The following is a 15,582-nucleotide window of genomic DNA, read 5'->3' on the forward strand; positions in this document are numbered from 1 at the left end:
TTCAGGGCAGGCCCGAGGACCTACACCCTACCAGTCACACAGTGCAGCAAACTGTACAACACAAAAATACAAAAAAGTGACAAACAGAGGAATAAATAAAATAAAGTGGGGGAGGAAGATAGTGAAGAGGAGAGTGAAAAGGTGGCCATTGTGCAATACAATGACCAGGCCCTCCGGCCAAGAATAAAAAATTCCTCCAGTCCCAGCCAAAAGGCCCGGCCCAGGAGGCAGGTGCTATATAAATAAAAAATAAAAAAATGTACTAGTGCAGCGACCGTGGTGCCATAAATCAGAGTGACCATCACTCACAGTGATTTTATGGCACCCCTGGACTGCCCCTCCAGGGGCACATACACCATAGGCATTCTAGTTCCTATCCGACCCCCCAACCAGGTCAGCGCAGCCCTTCATCCCTGCCAGATAGAGAGCCATTTAAGGCTTTCTTAGGGAGAGCCGCCGGACGCATAACGGCCTCCACTGGTACTAGCCCTTCCAAGCCCCCATCAATCCGGCGGATTTGCATGCCGCCACCCAGCTCCTCCACCAGATCGCAGACAGGGACAGCACCCACACTGACACCAGCCAGAAGGCCGGAGAAACCCGGCCCTTCGGCCAGACCCAATGCAGCCATCTATCTTCATCAGGAGCACCCTTCTGGATGGCTCAGACTCAATCATTGACCGGTCCCCAGTATTTATCGGGCAGCACAAGCATAATCCCTACCGAAACCGCCCTTCCAGGTACAATGACACCATTGAATTTGCCTCTGCTTCCCACCCACGCTTGGGGGAAGCATTAGCGCCTCCTCTGGCAACTGATAAGAACAGATACTACACTTGGTCTTAGCCAAAATGCAGAGAAGCGATACTAGAGATAACGGCCTCTACTGACACTAGCCCTTCCAGGTCCCCATTAATATGGCAGATTTGCATGGCACCACCCCTTCCCTTGCCAGGGTGATGCCAGCTCCTCCACCGAACGCTGACAGGAACAGCGACCACACCAATACTAGCCAAAAGGCCGGGGGGAAAAAAACAGCCAAAAGGCCAGACCAAATGCAGCCACCCATTCTTACCAGGAGCACCCTTCCGGACGGCTCAGACTCGACCATTGGCCGGCCCCCAGTATCTATCGGGCAGAACTGGAATAATCCCTACCGAAACTGCCCTTCCAGGTGTGTATTACACCATTGGATTTGCACAGCCCCCCCCTCCCCCCCATGGGAGTAGCACAGCGCCTCCTCTGGTAACTGATAAGAACAGATTTTTCTTTCTATTGAAAAGCCTGTGGCGTGCAAAACACAACCCAAAAACTTCACCCGGTGCAGGAAAACATGTGCACACAAATAAAGAGTGAAACACAAAAAACTGTAACGGGTTCATCGTCAAATAGTCCTCCGAAAAGGACCCAGCTCTGATCCCCCAGGGCGTTAGGCTCCTGGCAGGGAAAAGAGTAATCTGTGGCCCATACAGCCAAAGCCATATGGACCCACCTTGGCCCAAGCAGCCGAAGCCACAAGGACCAAACATTCTCGGAGGGACTGCCGAAACAGAACCCTCCTCGGTGAGGCTCCCCCGAAGGGAGACCCCATGAGAGCAGGCGAACTAAGCCAGAAGGCCATGTCCACCTACTCCCAAGACTTTCAGAGCAGGCCCGAGGACCAGCACCCTACTCGCCACACTAAAAGTGCAGTGCACCAAACAAAAAAAAGAGACAAAACGTGACAAACAGGGGGTAAAATAAAAAAGAAAGTGGGGGAAAGGGAAGGTGGAAAGTGGCCACCGTGCAATATGATGGCCGGCCCTCCGGCCAGGAACAAAAATTCCTCTGGTCCAAGCCAAAATGCTCGGCCCTAGAGGCAGGTGCTAAAAAGTGTGTGTGGAGATGTGACCTAAGGTGCCACACGATGAGTGCCCGATGAGTGCCCCTTTCAAACACTCGTTCAATGTATGGCACCCCTGGACTGCCATTCCAGGGGCACAATCTCCACAGGCTTTTCAACAGTCCCTGACCCCCGGTCCGGACCAGCAGCGCCCTTCCCAGGAAGGTAGGAGAAGAGGTCGGGGAGAGCCCACCTAAGCAGGCTACTACCCACAACCTCCAACTCTCCCACCTAATTACATTCGGGAAATACTACCCGCCCCTCCCGGTAAAAGGAGGAGCAAGGGTTCTCTCCCGAACAACTGACTGGGGCAGATACCACCAAATCCAGGCCAAAGGCCAGGGACCCGGCCCTTCAGCTTCGACCTCATGCCTCTCTGTCTCGATCAGAAGGCTTTCACCTCCACACCAACAGGCTTAGCGTCCGCTAACTGCCATCCCGTTCCCTCTGCCCAGGTACTGGGGACAGTCAGCATAGCACCACCTATTGGCAACTGATAAGAACAGATTTTTTTTTCTGTTGAAAAGCCTGTGGCGTGCAAAACACAACCCAAAAACTCCACCCGGTGCAGGGAAAAATGTGCACACACATAAAGAGTGACATCACAAAAAACTGCGACGGGTGCAAACGTCAGTGGTCCTCCGAAAAGGAACCGTCTCTGATCCCCCGGGGCGTTAGGCTCCTGACAGGGAAAAGAGTTACTGTGGTCCATACAGCCGAAGCCATATGGACCCATCTTGGTCCAAGCAGCCGAAGCCACAAGGACCCAACATCCTCAGAGGGACTGCCGAAACAGAACCCTCCTCGGTGAGGCTCCCCCGAAGGGAGACCCCATGAGAGCCGGTGAACCTAACCAGAAGGCCGAGTCCACCAACTCCCAAGAATTTCAGAGACCGGACGGAGGACCAGCACCCTACTCGCCACACTAAAAGTGCAAGCACCAAACAGAAAAAGTGACAAAACAAGACAAACAGGGGAAAATAATAAAAGAAAGTGGGGAAAAGGAAGATGGGAAGGTGAGGAAAGTGACCAATGTGAAATACATTGGCCGGCCCTCCGGCCAGGATAAAAATTCCACTGGTCATAGCCAAAAGGCCCGGCCCAAGCGGCAGGTGTGAAAAGTGTGTTGTGGAGATCAGTGACCTGAAGGTGCCACACGATGAGTGCCCCTCAAACACTCGTGCAATGTATGGCACCCCTGGACTGCCACTCCAGGGGCACAATCTCCACGGGCTTTTCAACGGTCCCTAGCCCCCGGTCCGGACCGGCAGCACCCTTCCCAGCCAGGAAGGTGGGAGAAGAGGTCGGGGAGAGCCTACTGACGCAGACTCTACCCACAACCCCTAACTCTCCCACCTAATCACATTCTGGAAGTACTACCCGCTCCTTCCCGGTTAAAGGAGAAGCAAAGGTTCCCTCCAGAACAACTGACTGGGGCAGATACCACCAAATCCAGGCCAACGGCCAGGGACCCGGCCTCTTGGCTTCGACCTCATGCCTCTCTGTCCACATCAGAAGGCTTCCACCTCCACACCAACAGGCTTAGCGTCCGCCGACTGCCATCCCTTTCCCCCTGCCACAGGGTACCGGGGACAGTCAGCTTAGCACCACCTATTGGCAACTGATAAGAACAGATACTACACTTGATCTAAGCCAAAATACACACGATCATTTTTCGGGTTGTAAAAAACAACGTTTTTTAAAAATGTCATTTAAAACTATCGTGTGTGGGCTTCAGAGCATTTTTCGGGTTCTGAAAAACTGCCAATTTCTTTTTCGAACATGCTCTATTTTTTCTTGATGTTATAAACAATGTCGTTTTCCGGGTTGTAAAAATGGTCGTGTGTGGGCTTTAACGAAGTTATGAGACGGGAGCGCTCGTTCCGTTCGTAATGGATTCATCACGCTGTAACAGACTGAAAAGCGCAAATCGTCTTTTACTAACACAAAATCAGCTAAAGCAGTCCCAAGGGTTGCGCCATCCGCATGGAACTTCCCCTTTATAGTGCCATCATACGTGTTGTACGTCACCGCGCTTTGCTAGAGCATTTTTTTTTTAACGATCGTGTGTGGGCAAGGCCGTTTTAATGATGAAGTTGAAAAAAAAGTAGTTTTTTCTAGAGCCTGAAAAATGTTGTTTTTTAGAGCCCGAAAAATTATTGTGTGTACGCGCCATTAGGCTCCTTTCACACAGGGGGGGCTGTCCGTTTTGATGCATTCCACTTGCTCAGCAGGGATCGCTCTGTTGATCCCCACCGAGCAGGTGGATGACAGGTCTGTTTCCGCTCACTGTGTAGAGATGGACCTGTCAGAGCCCCGCTCTCCCCTATGGGGAAATTGGATGAAAACGGACATCCGATCCCATCCAATCCGCCAGACGGATAGTAAATAGGACTACAATCCGTCTGGATTTGGTGGACAGGATTGGATAGAGGCAGATGTCAGCAGACATGTCACCGCCGACATCCACCACTTAGATCTATCTTCAGAATCTGACAGACTTAACGATCTCCCTGCAAGGTAAGTCAGAGCCACCTACACAGGAAGGTGTAAGAGCCAAATACACAGGTACTAGAGCTGCCTACACAGGAAAGTACTAGAGCCGAGTACATGGGTACTAGAGTCACCTACAAAGGGAGGTACTAGAGCAGAGTACATGGGTAATAGAGTTGCCTACATATGGTGGTACAAGAGCAGGGTACACAGGTGCTAGAGGTGCCTACATAGGGTGGTACAAGAGCAGGGTAGATGGGTACTTAAAGTGGAGTTCCACACAGTTTTTTTGTTTTAATCCCAAAAATCGAAAAAAAAAAAAATCAAAAAAGAAATTTGAAAAAAAAAAAAAAATTTATACTCACCAGAAAGGACGGTTGCTATGCGGAACTAGCTCTTCTGCCTCTTCCTCAACTGCGGTGGTCTTCTTCCTCATCCTCCGTTGCAGTGTCTTCTGGTGAATGGGTCGCGCTGCCTTCTGGGAACTGTGTGTATCCCAGGAGGCAGCCGTCCATTCACAAAGCGCCGTGCGAGTCGCGCATGCGCAGTAGGAAAAGGGCAGTAAAGCCGTAAGGCTTCACTGCCTGTTTTCCTTAGTGAGGATGGAGGCGCCAGGACCGAGCAAACGCCGTTGGGGGACCGACATCGCGGGCGCCTAGGACAGGTAAGTGTCCTTATTAAAAGTCAGCAGCTACAGTGTTAGTAGCTGCTGACTTTAAAAAAAAAAAAATCGCTGGTGGAATCCTGCTTTAAGGCGCCTACATAGGGAGGTACTAGAGCAGGGTACATGGGTACTAGAGCCACCTAAACAGGGAGGTACTAGAACAGAGTACGCGGGTACTAGAGGTGCCTACATAGGGAGGTACAAGAGCAGGGTACACGGGTAATAGAGGCGCCTACATAGGGAGGTACTAGAGCAGAGTAAACGAATGCCAGAGCCACCTACACAGGGAGGTACTAGAGCCAAATACATGGGTACTAAAGTCGCCTACACGGGGAGGTACTAGAGCCGGGCCAGGTGGGAGAGATTAGAGATGCGAGGAAGGTTTGTGTGTGTGTGGGGAGGGGGGGGGGGTGAGTTGCACACTGTGCATAGGGCAATCAGTTAAAACATTATATAATTTATTAAAAAACAAAAATTCACACTTAGGGCCCTTTCACACGGGGCGGATCAGTAATGATCCGCCTCCGTGTGTCTGTAAGCTCAGCGGGCATCGCTCCGTAGATCCCCGCTGAGCCGGCGGCTGACAGGGCGATCCCCGCACACACTGTGCAGGGACCGCCCTGTCTTTTCTCTGCTCTCCCCTATGGGGGGATCGGATGAACACGGACCGTGTGTCCATGTTCATCCGATCCGATCCGCAGACGGAAGAAAAAATAGGACATTCTTCCGTCTGCAAGATCGGATCTTTGCGGAGGCGGGTGATTACGGGTGTCAGCGGATTTTACAAGCAGGCGGTGAGGGGACAATACAGCGCCTCCTGAAGAGTAGTCTGCGTTCAGATCATTCATGTGAAAAGAGCCCTAAATCACTCCTTTTTTCTCTATGCTTTTTTAAAAAGTTTCTAATATAATTTAATTCTCCAGAATTACATTTAAAATCGACTGCATTACAATACTGTGGTAACTATAAATGTATTTTCTTTTCTTTTAGCTCTACATTCATTCTAAATATTAGCAGGTCCTGCAGTAGATCAGAACTGTCATTTGAAATAACAAGGTGATGGAAAATGATGTCAAGGAAAAAAAAAAATCTAGATAGAACTAGTCAGTTCTTGCCCCAAACTTTCTATTATGTGGATCTGGTTTGACAGAGTAAAGCCGGTCATAGAAGGATTGCATCTTAGGTGATTCAGCAGGGACCGGACACATTTCGATCCATCCATCTGCGAGCTGATTGTACAGAAGTTGATGAGTGTAGTCTGATGGTGGGAAGGCCTCCTTATTGTCATGAGATTCCTCCATCCACCTCAAATGTGTAGATTGAGGAATTAATTCATTTTTTTTCTTTCAACCCACTGATTGAACAAAAGAAAATGGGTCATGTATGTCCTGCCTAAAGTTAGCAATAGACAGTTTGAATCTTGGCCAGTTCAGCAGGGACCTGCTGAGATTTGAACCATGCATGGGAAGGCTGATTGTACCAACGCTGTATCTTGGCCTAGGCCAACAAGGCCCAGTTCTAGGGCAGCACTTTGCAGGGGGGCAGCATGAAAAGAGTCCCCACTGGCTTGCGCTACACTTTTAGTGTGGTCGCACTGCTGCCGGTATGATAGGGATGGTACAGACACAAGGGACGCTGAAATTGTCACCTATACTTGGCAGGTAGGTAGTAGGACAATTCTTTGCTTGTGTCAGTTGTACATATTAAGGAATATGCAAAGAGCAGAGTTGTGGGAGGGGCCAAGTAGCTCCACCTTCTAAAGGCTGCCTGCAGAAAAAAAAAATGGAGGGGGCAGAGACAAGACCAGTCACCCTGCACAAGGAGAGAGAGCAGCAGTGAGCAGTCTTTATTACAGGAAGCTCCAAGGGAAAGTATTACACTGGATTAGTACCGACGTTGTGGTACTACAGCAGACTGTCCTTTCTTAACGACCACCTTGAAACAAGGCAGTCACTTTCCAGCCTTCCCTCCAGCCAAGCTGAGCCTTCTCTGGAGCAAGATGAGCCTTCCATCCTGGACGAAGACCCGGATGTGGCTGTCTGGAGCCAGGTACAGTATTTTAAAATTATTTATTGTGAAAAAAAATGATGTAAAATAGATGTTAATATGTAAAAAATCTATAATGTTTGATCTAAACGTGTTTTCCATATCAATAGACAGTAGTGGCCCAAAAAGTTGGGAAGAAAAGAATGAAAACTGCTGGGGTCAGAATGATTGTCTTTTCTATTTATTTTCAATCAATTTGCAACAGTCATGAGCTGAAAATTGTGTGTGATTGATAAACCCAAAACTCAAACTATGTCCCTTTTTTATACACAGGATGACATCAGCCAGGATGAGGGTCTGGAAAGTTTCAGAAAGGAGGAGGCCGGGGTGAGTGGCAGAGAGGAGGTGGCAGGAGTGAGTGGCAGGAGTGAGTGGCAGAGAGGAGGTGGCAGGGCCAAGTGGCACAGAGGAGGTGGCAGGGCCAAGTGGCAGAACAAGGTGCCAGGTGCCTCCCATCCGCCTTCCAACAAGAAGGGCCAGGAGGGCCAGGAGCTCCTTCTTCTCAACCTCCTCCACCTTCTTCTCCTCCACCTTCATCTCCTATACCTTCTTCTCCTTCACCTTCTTCTCCTTCACCTTCTTCTCCTCCACCTTCATCTCCTCCACCCTCATCTCCTCCACCCTCATCTCCTCCACCTTCTTCTCCTCCACCTTCTTCTCCTCCACCCTCATCTCCTCCACCTTCTTCTCCTCCACCCTCTTCTCCTCCACCCTCATCTCCTCCACCTCCTCCTCCTGGCATGAGTACACCTCCAGAGGCACAGGCTCCAGGCAAGCGGAGAAGGAAGGCTGCAGAGAAGGCTGCAGGGCAGGCTGCAGAGAAAGTAGCAAGGAAGGCAGCAAAGAAGGCTGGATGGAAGGCTACCATAAAGCCCAGGAAGTGATGACCTTGTTTCAAGGTGGTCTAACAGAAGGCAGGCTGTTGTAGTACCACAAACTTGGGACATATATCTCACCTGCTACTGTTCCCGACCTCTGGGAGTCCAGGACCAGATTGGGCTCCCTCCTGTATGTGCTTCTTAAAGCGGAGGTTCACCCATAGCTTACACCTTTTCCCCTTAACTTCATGCTCGTTTTGTCTAGGGGAATCGGCTATTTGTTTTAAAATATGATCCGTACTTACCCGTTTACGAGATGCATCTTCTCCGCCGCTTCCGGGTATGGGCTGCGGGACTGGGCGTTCCTTCTTGATTGACAGTCTTCCGAGAGGCTTCCGACGGTCGCATCCATCGCGTCAAGATTTTCCGAAAGAAGCCGAACGTCGGTGCGCAGGCGCAGTATAGAGCCGCACCGACGTTCGGCTTCTTTCGGCTACGAGTGACGCGATGGATGCGACCGTCGGAAGCCTCTCGGAAGACTGTCAATCAAGAAGGAACGCCCGCTCCCGAAGACCCATACCCGGAAGCGACGGAAGAAGATGCATCTCGAAAACGGGTAAGTACGGATCATATTTTAAAACAAATAGCCGATTCCCCTAGACACAACGAGCAGGAATCTAAGGGGAAAATAGAAAAAAAAAAGGATTTGGGTGAACTCCCGCTTTAATGTCCCAATTTTAGCGTCCACACAGAGTTGCACAAATGGCAGCAGGTTCTCCAGCACTGCCTTCTATTTATTTCATTTATATTCTTTACCAGAATAAATGGTTATTTTTTTTTACAGTTCATACTTGCCTATGTGTTTTTAATCAACCCAAAAAAGGGACAAAAAATTGGGTACAGTGTTGCATGACTGAGTAATTGTCAATCAAAGTGTGAGAGCACTGAAAGCTGAAAATTGGTCTGGTTAGGAAGGGGTACTGGTGCTAATCCTTTACCCTCAGAAAGAAATCACATACACATGTATAAGAGCATTATTTTATTCCAAAAATTATTATAAAAAGTGGGACAGTCAGTCCTATAAAAACATTTCAGATACATTTCAAGTAGTTATAGCAAAATCAACCCCATACACCTTTCTATAATTATATTTGATTACATATACAATGAATAATAGATCCAATAAGTAGGAGATCGTAATAGTAAGAAAACAACAGGGAGGTGTGATATACCAACGTGTTTCGCAAGTTGAGCTTCATCAGGGTCTCAAGGGGTGAAGCTAATAAGAAAGAATTACAACAGATGTAAATTCAAAACACAAATACAGTCAACATGGCAAGCATATACATATTGGGCCAGATTCAGAACGGAGATACGACGGCGTATCTCCGGATACGCCGTCGTATCTCTGAGTGTGCGTGGTCGTATCTATGCGCCTGATTCAGAGAATCAGTTAAGCATAGATTTCCCTAAGATCCGACCGGCGTAAGTGTCTTACACCGTCGTATCTTAGGCTGCATATTTACGCTGGGCGCTAGGTGGCGCTTCCGTATAGTTACGCAATGAATATGCTAATTAGGTATTTACAGCGATTCAGAAACGTACGTATGTCGTTTACGTTAGGCTTTTTTCAGCGTAAAGTTACCCCTGCTATATGAGGCGTAGCTAATGTTAAGTATGGACGTCGTTCCTGCGTCGAGTTTTGAAAATTTTACGTCGTTTGCGTAAGTCGTTAGCGAATAGGGCTGTACGTAAGTTACGTTCACGTCTAAAGCAATGACGATTTGCGGCGTAATTTCGAGCATGCGCACTGGGATTTTTTCACGAACCGCGCATGCACCGTTCATAAAATACATCAAATACGCGGGGTCACCATTCATTTAAATAAAACACGCCCACATCATCCCCATTTGAATTAGGCGGGCTTACGCCGGACAACATACGTTACGCAGCCGTAACTAAGGGCGCAAGTCCTTTCTGAATACAGAACTTGCGCCCTAAATTACGGCTGTGTAACGTATCGCAGATATGTTACGCCCGCAGATAGATAGACTAATCTATCTGAATCCGGCCCCCTGTTCTTACAATTATATGCAATGAATGTACTCACAGCTATATAGTTCATCCAAAATACAATAAACTCCTTCCATTGTGAGTGAAGACCCATGGAAATCAAACATCAAGGTAAATACAGACAATGAGGAAAGCGGGGGAACTTAGAGCTAGGAGATGGCGAATGGGAGAAGCCATCCAACCAATATAAGCAGTGGTACCTATAAGGCCCCGTACAGACGAGGGGACAGTCCGCTGAAAACGGTCCGCCGGACCGTTTTCAGCGGATATGTCCCCTCGGAGATTTCTGTCTGATGGTTGTACACACCATCAGACAGAAATCCGCGCGTACACGATCCGTAGTGACGTGGCCGCGACGATGACCCGTCGACGTGTGCGGCCCTGGAAGTTCAAAGCTTCCAAGCATGCGTCGAATCACTTCGACGCATGCGAGGGATGGCGGCCAATCAGACATGTACGGTGAGTCTGTAAAGACGACCGAACATGTCCGACGGACAGGCTTCCAGCGGACATGTTTCTTAGCATGCTAAGAAACATTTGTCCGCCGGAAAACGGTCGGCTGGACAAATGTCCGCTGGAAACCTGTCCGGTCGGCCGTACACACGACCGAAAATGTCTGCTGAAACTGGTCAGCGGACCAGTTTCAGCAGACATGTTCAGTCGTGTGTACGAGGCCTTAGAAATCAAAGAATGGGTATGTACACAAAGTGCATCCACTTCACATCAAGTTATGTAAGGGCAGAGGGCCAGATTCTTGTAGTTTTCCCGTGGCGGTAGCGTAAGCCATTTACACTACGCCGCCCCAACTTACAGGAGCAAGTGCTGTATTCCCCAAACACTTGCTCCGTAGTTTGGGGCGGCGTAGTGTAATTGGCCCGGCGTATCCCCGCGTAATGCCAAGGGGGCGGCTTGTATTTAAATTAAGCGTGCCCCCGTTTCGATCGAACTGCGCATGCGACAGGCTAAAAATATCCCAGTGCGCATGCTCCAGTTCTCGGCGGAAAACGTCAATGACGCCGATTTGTGCGTCATTGACGTAAAGTCGTATTCAAGAACGACTTAGTAAAATGACGTACCCGACGGGAAAAGACGACGCGGACCCGACGCCATACTTAACATGGCATACGTGGGACAGGCGTAAGGTTACCCCTCATATAGCAGGGGTAACCTTACGCTTACGCAAACGACGTTAGCGACGGTTACGCGACGCGATTTCGTTCGGGAATCGGCGTATCAGGCTCATTTGCATAAACAAATGAGACCTGAACGTAAACGCCACCTAGCGGCCGGCGGCGAATTACATTTAGGATCCGACAGTGTAAGTGACTTACACTAGTCGAATCCTAGCCTAAATTTCCGGCGTATCTTGTTTTGTGAATACAAAATAATGATACGCCGGCGGGAAATTCGATTTACGCCGGTGTATCAGTAGATACACCGGCATAACTTGTTTGAGAATATGGCCCAGAATAATTAAATTAGCCAAACATGGCAACCAGCAGGCAAATACCGGTGTTTAAAATCTAAATGGATCAGATGATAAAGGCAGCCTGTTAGGTCAGATTCAAACGACTTCAAGTTATCTGCAAATAAAATCAACATATAAAGGAATTCACGGTTCAACTCAATAACAAGCAGATCATAAATATTTGGCCCAACACATACCACACATGTCTCTTAGAACATCTAACCCATGTTAGAGAATGACAAATTACCTATTACCTGAGATATAAGTGAGACCACAAGCAGCCTTCATGGCACCTACAAAGGGAGCAACACAGCCAGCTAAATCTCCTGGGCTACTGAATATTTGATGGTTTTCTAAAGTTTTAGAACCTTTTCCAATGTTGACCATACACATGACAGTTCTATGCCCGTCTAAAACACCGTGGCCCAGATTCTCAAAGGAGATACGACGGCGTATCTCCAGATACGCCGTCGTATCTCTGAGTCTGAGCGGTCGTATCTATGTGCCTGATTCTTAGGCCTTGTACACACGACCGGACAGTCCGCTGAAAACGGTCCGACGGACCGTTTTCAGCGTACATGTCCGGTCGGAGATTTCTGTCTGATGGTTGTACACACCATCAGACAGAAATTAGAGACAGACAGCGCGGTGACGTGTCCGCGCCGTCGCCGCGACGATGACGCGGCGACGTGCGCGACACAGGCAGGTCAATGCTTCCACACATGCGTCAAAGTCATTCGACGCATGCGAGGGATGGCGGCCGCTCGGACATGTACGGTAGGTCTGTACAGACGACAGAACATGTCCGACGGACAGGATTCCAGCGGGCTGTTTCTAAACAAGTTTGGAAATATTTGCACGCTGGAAAAAAGGCCCGGCGGGCAAATGTACGCTAGAATCCTGTCCGCTCGGGTGTACAGATGACCGAACATGTCTGCTGAAACTGGTCCGCGGACCAGTTTCAGCAGACATGTTTCGGTCGTGTGTACGGGGCCTAAGAATCAGTTACGCATAGATTTCTATTAGATCCGACTGGCGTAAGTCTCTTACGCCGTCGGATCTTAACTGCATATTTACGCTGGCCGCTAGGGGCGTGTACGCTGATTTACGCCTAGAAATATGTAAATCAGCTAGATACGCGATTTCACGAACGTGTGCACGGCCGACGCAGTACAGATACGCCGTTTACGTTAGGCTTTTCCCGGCGTAACGTTACCCCTGCTATATGAGGTGTACATGCGGCGTACCAATGTTAAGTATGGACGTCGTTCCCGCGTCGAATTTTGAAATCTTTACGTTGTTTGCGTAAGTCGTCCGTGAATGGGGCTGGACGTCATTTACGTTCACGTCGAAACCAATATGTCCTTGCGGCGTACTTTGGAGCAATGCACACTGGGATATTCCACGGACGGCGCATGCGCCGTTCGTGGAAAATGTCAATCACGTCGGGTCACAAGTTATTTACATAAAACACGCCCCCCTGTTCCACATTTGAATTAGGCGGGCTTACGCCGGCCTATTTACGCTACGCCGCCGCAACTTACGGAGCAAGTGCTTTGAGAATGCAGCACTTGCCCGTCTAAGTTGCGGAGGCGTAACGTATATAGAATACGTTACGCCCGCATAACGATACGCCGATCTACGAGAATCTGGCCCCAAGGGTGCAGTGGCAGTTGGTGCTCCAGCTGGGGGGTGCAGCAATCAAACCACCTGACCCCCCCGGGGGTTGCAAATAGAACACCTGACCCCCCCCCCCGGTGGGTGGTACTTATGCGGTCAGGCTCTTGGCGGCGATGCAGAGCAGATGACGGATGCAGAGATGATGACAGCGGCCATCTTCTGGATCTCCCTGTGCATCCGCTCTACCCCCGCCAATACAATCACTTATTCTCTCTGCCAATCGCTCTTCCTGATTGACCATAAGTGGGTGGGCTGGGGGCACAGTGCTCTGTGCCCTGAGCCCACCCTTTTTTGTAGCCAATTAGAACCCTTATCACATGCTTAAAAAAAAACAAAAAAAACATTGGAATCCATGTGTCTAGGCCCCCCGGATGTAGATTAGGGGCTGGGTGCATTGAATAGGGGAGGGGCGGCCGCCACTGCTGAAGTTGTATTGTGTTTAATGATTTAATGACTGGGAGTGGGGGTGATCATTTAATGCAGTGGTTCCCAATTTAGGAATACCCATAAACAAATGATGGCTGATTTAAAGCCCAATTCAACCCCCACTCACAGCATGACCCCCCTCCCCCACCATTTTTTTTCTCCAATTCTACCACCTCCCTCACATAGACCTCCCTGCAAGTTTTTATTTCATTTATTTTTTTAGATTTACATTTTAGATTTCGTTTAGATGCCTTTTGGTTACCAGGATGCCAGGGGTGGATCCTGGATGGGAAGTATGTGTCTTCATTGTTTGGGTTGTGATCCTTTGAGGGTGTGGTTGACAAAAAGCAGTGTGAAGTATTCAGGCATTCTCACCTGTGCAGGGTGAGGGGTTCCAGGGTGTTCCTGCAAAGGGGGGGACTGACTTGAGTTTTTCTAGGGTTATTAGGTCCTTGTATAGGTCCCTGAATTCAGAGGCTTGGAAAGATTTTGGGTGGAAAAGGGCCTTCAACCTTAATTTCAGGTAATGTGGTCCTGAAAGAGTTAACCCACCTTCGAGAGAGGACAAATAGGGGCAGGAAGCAGTCAGCAGGTGTCCATGAGGTGTTGAATGGAATAGGACACAGTTGTTGGAGGACTGTAGACTGTTTGGGTTACTGAGACACTGCTGGGCTCTTGTGACCTTTAAGGACCCCTGAAGTAGATGGGAACTTTAAACCCTGTTGTGGGACAGGTTCAGTGGCGTCTCCAGCTTTCATATTTAGGGGGGGCACATGGGGGGACAGGGACAAAAGTAGGGGGGCCAACTATAAAATGCAATTATATATATATATATATATATATATATATATATATATCCTGGGGCCCTTTACTACGATCCCACAATGGGCCCTTTTACATGTTCTGCAGTGAGTTCCCTTCCTACTATACTGGGGCCCCCCAGGGTGGCAGAAAACAAGAGATGTATGTCACCAGCACACCAAAAAAATATAAGTGTCCAAAGCAGTGGGAGAACTATCAGGGTTGCAAAGGTTGTCTTGCCACCGGGCCCTGGTGTTCTGCCACAGTGGGGATCCCCAGCTGTCCTGTCCCTGCTATTTACAGCGCTGGTCTGGCGTCTGTCTCCTTGGCAGCGGTGGCAGTCTATTAGGACTTAGTGCTGGTGACATTATGGGTGCATGCAGGGGAAGGCTGGCACTATTGGTTATAGAGAGCCGAGCCCCCAGCTGGTCACCTAGCAGCAGTAATGCTGTATAACCTTCTCTGTTGACATTCTGATCGGGATGTGATCCAGGTGATGCTCCCAGTCAGATCTAATAAACACAGTATTAATTAGCATCAAAAGTACAACCACATGAATATAATCAACCGTATGTTCAGCAGCCATGTGGGCTCTATGCCTGTAAAGTGTGGGCTTTGATCAATAAAATCACTAGGGCTGTGCAAATTAACTTTTAATTAATCGATTAATCTTGAATTTTTTTGATTGATCAAAATCTTTTTGATCGATTAAAATTCTTTTGATTGGTACTCACCTCTCCGCCGGCTTCTGGGCCTTCAGGGAGTTCCGTTGGAGATCCAGTAACGTCACAGACACCGGCGGGGCTTGCCGTGTCCATCTGAAGGGCTCCTTTGCTGTGCCTTCATATCTGCATGCCAGCGGGACTTTACTATCTGCCACACGCAAGGGCTGTTACACTTCCCTCTATCACTTCCCTCTATCAACCTGGGATTCTACAGCCATCCACTGGGAGTTGTGATAGTTCCCTTCATGGGACATTTACATACCGACGGACTGATGTTAACCTCTCCTCATCTGGATTCAGCAGTGGTATCGTTGTACACATTTTTATACCAGTATCATACTTAGCAATATTTATTTGGTTACCTACTTGATGACTGTAAATGTTTTAATGCTATTCCCATCGAGCGCTGCCTTTGTGGGTTTTTTGTATCCTGCTATCCATTTTTCCCATGGTTGGTAGCTGCACTGGGAATCAGCCTGCAAGGAGATCAGCTAAAAGTAGTTGGA

The 15,582-nt window shown here is 48.9% G+C and overlaps 1 pseudogene; it reads right to left on the reverse strand.

Annotated features, from left to right (window-relative positions):
- Positions 1-753: 753 nt before the first annotated feature.
- LOC120925240 lies at positions 754-866 on the reverse strand (annotated as a pseudogene).
- Between the last annotated feature and the right edge of the window lie 14,716 nt (positions 867-15,582).

Source organism: Rana temporaria, chromosome 1, assembly GCF_905171775.1.
Source record: "Rana temporaria chromosome 1, aRanTem1.1, whole genome shotgun sequence".
Classification (NCBI taxonomy): domain Eukaryota; kingdom Metazoa; phylum Chordata; class Amphibia; order Anura; family Ranidae; genus Rana; species Rana temporaria.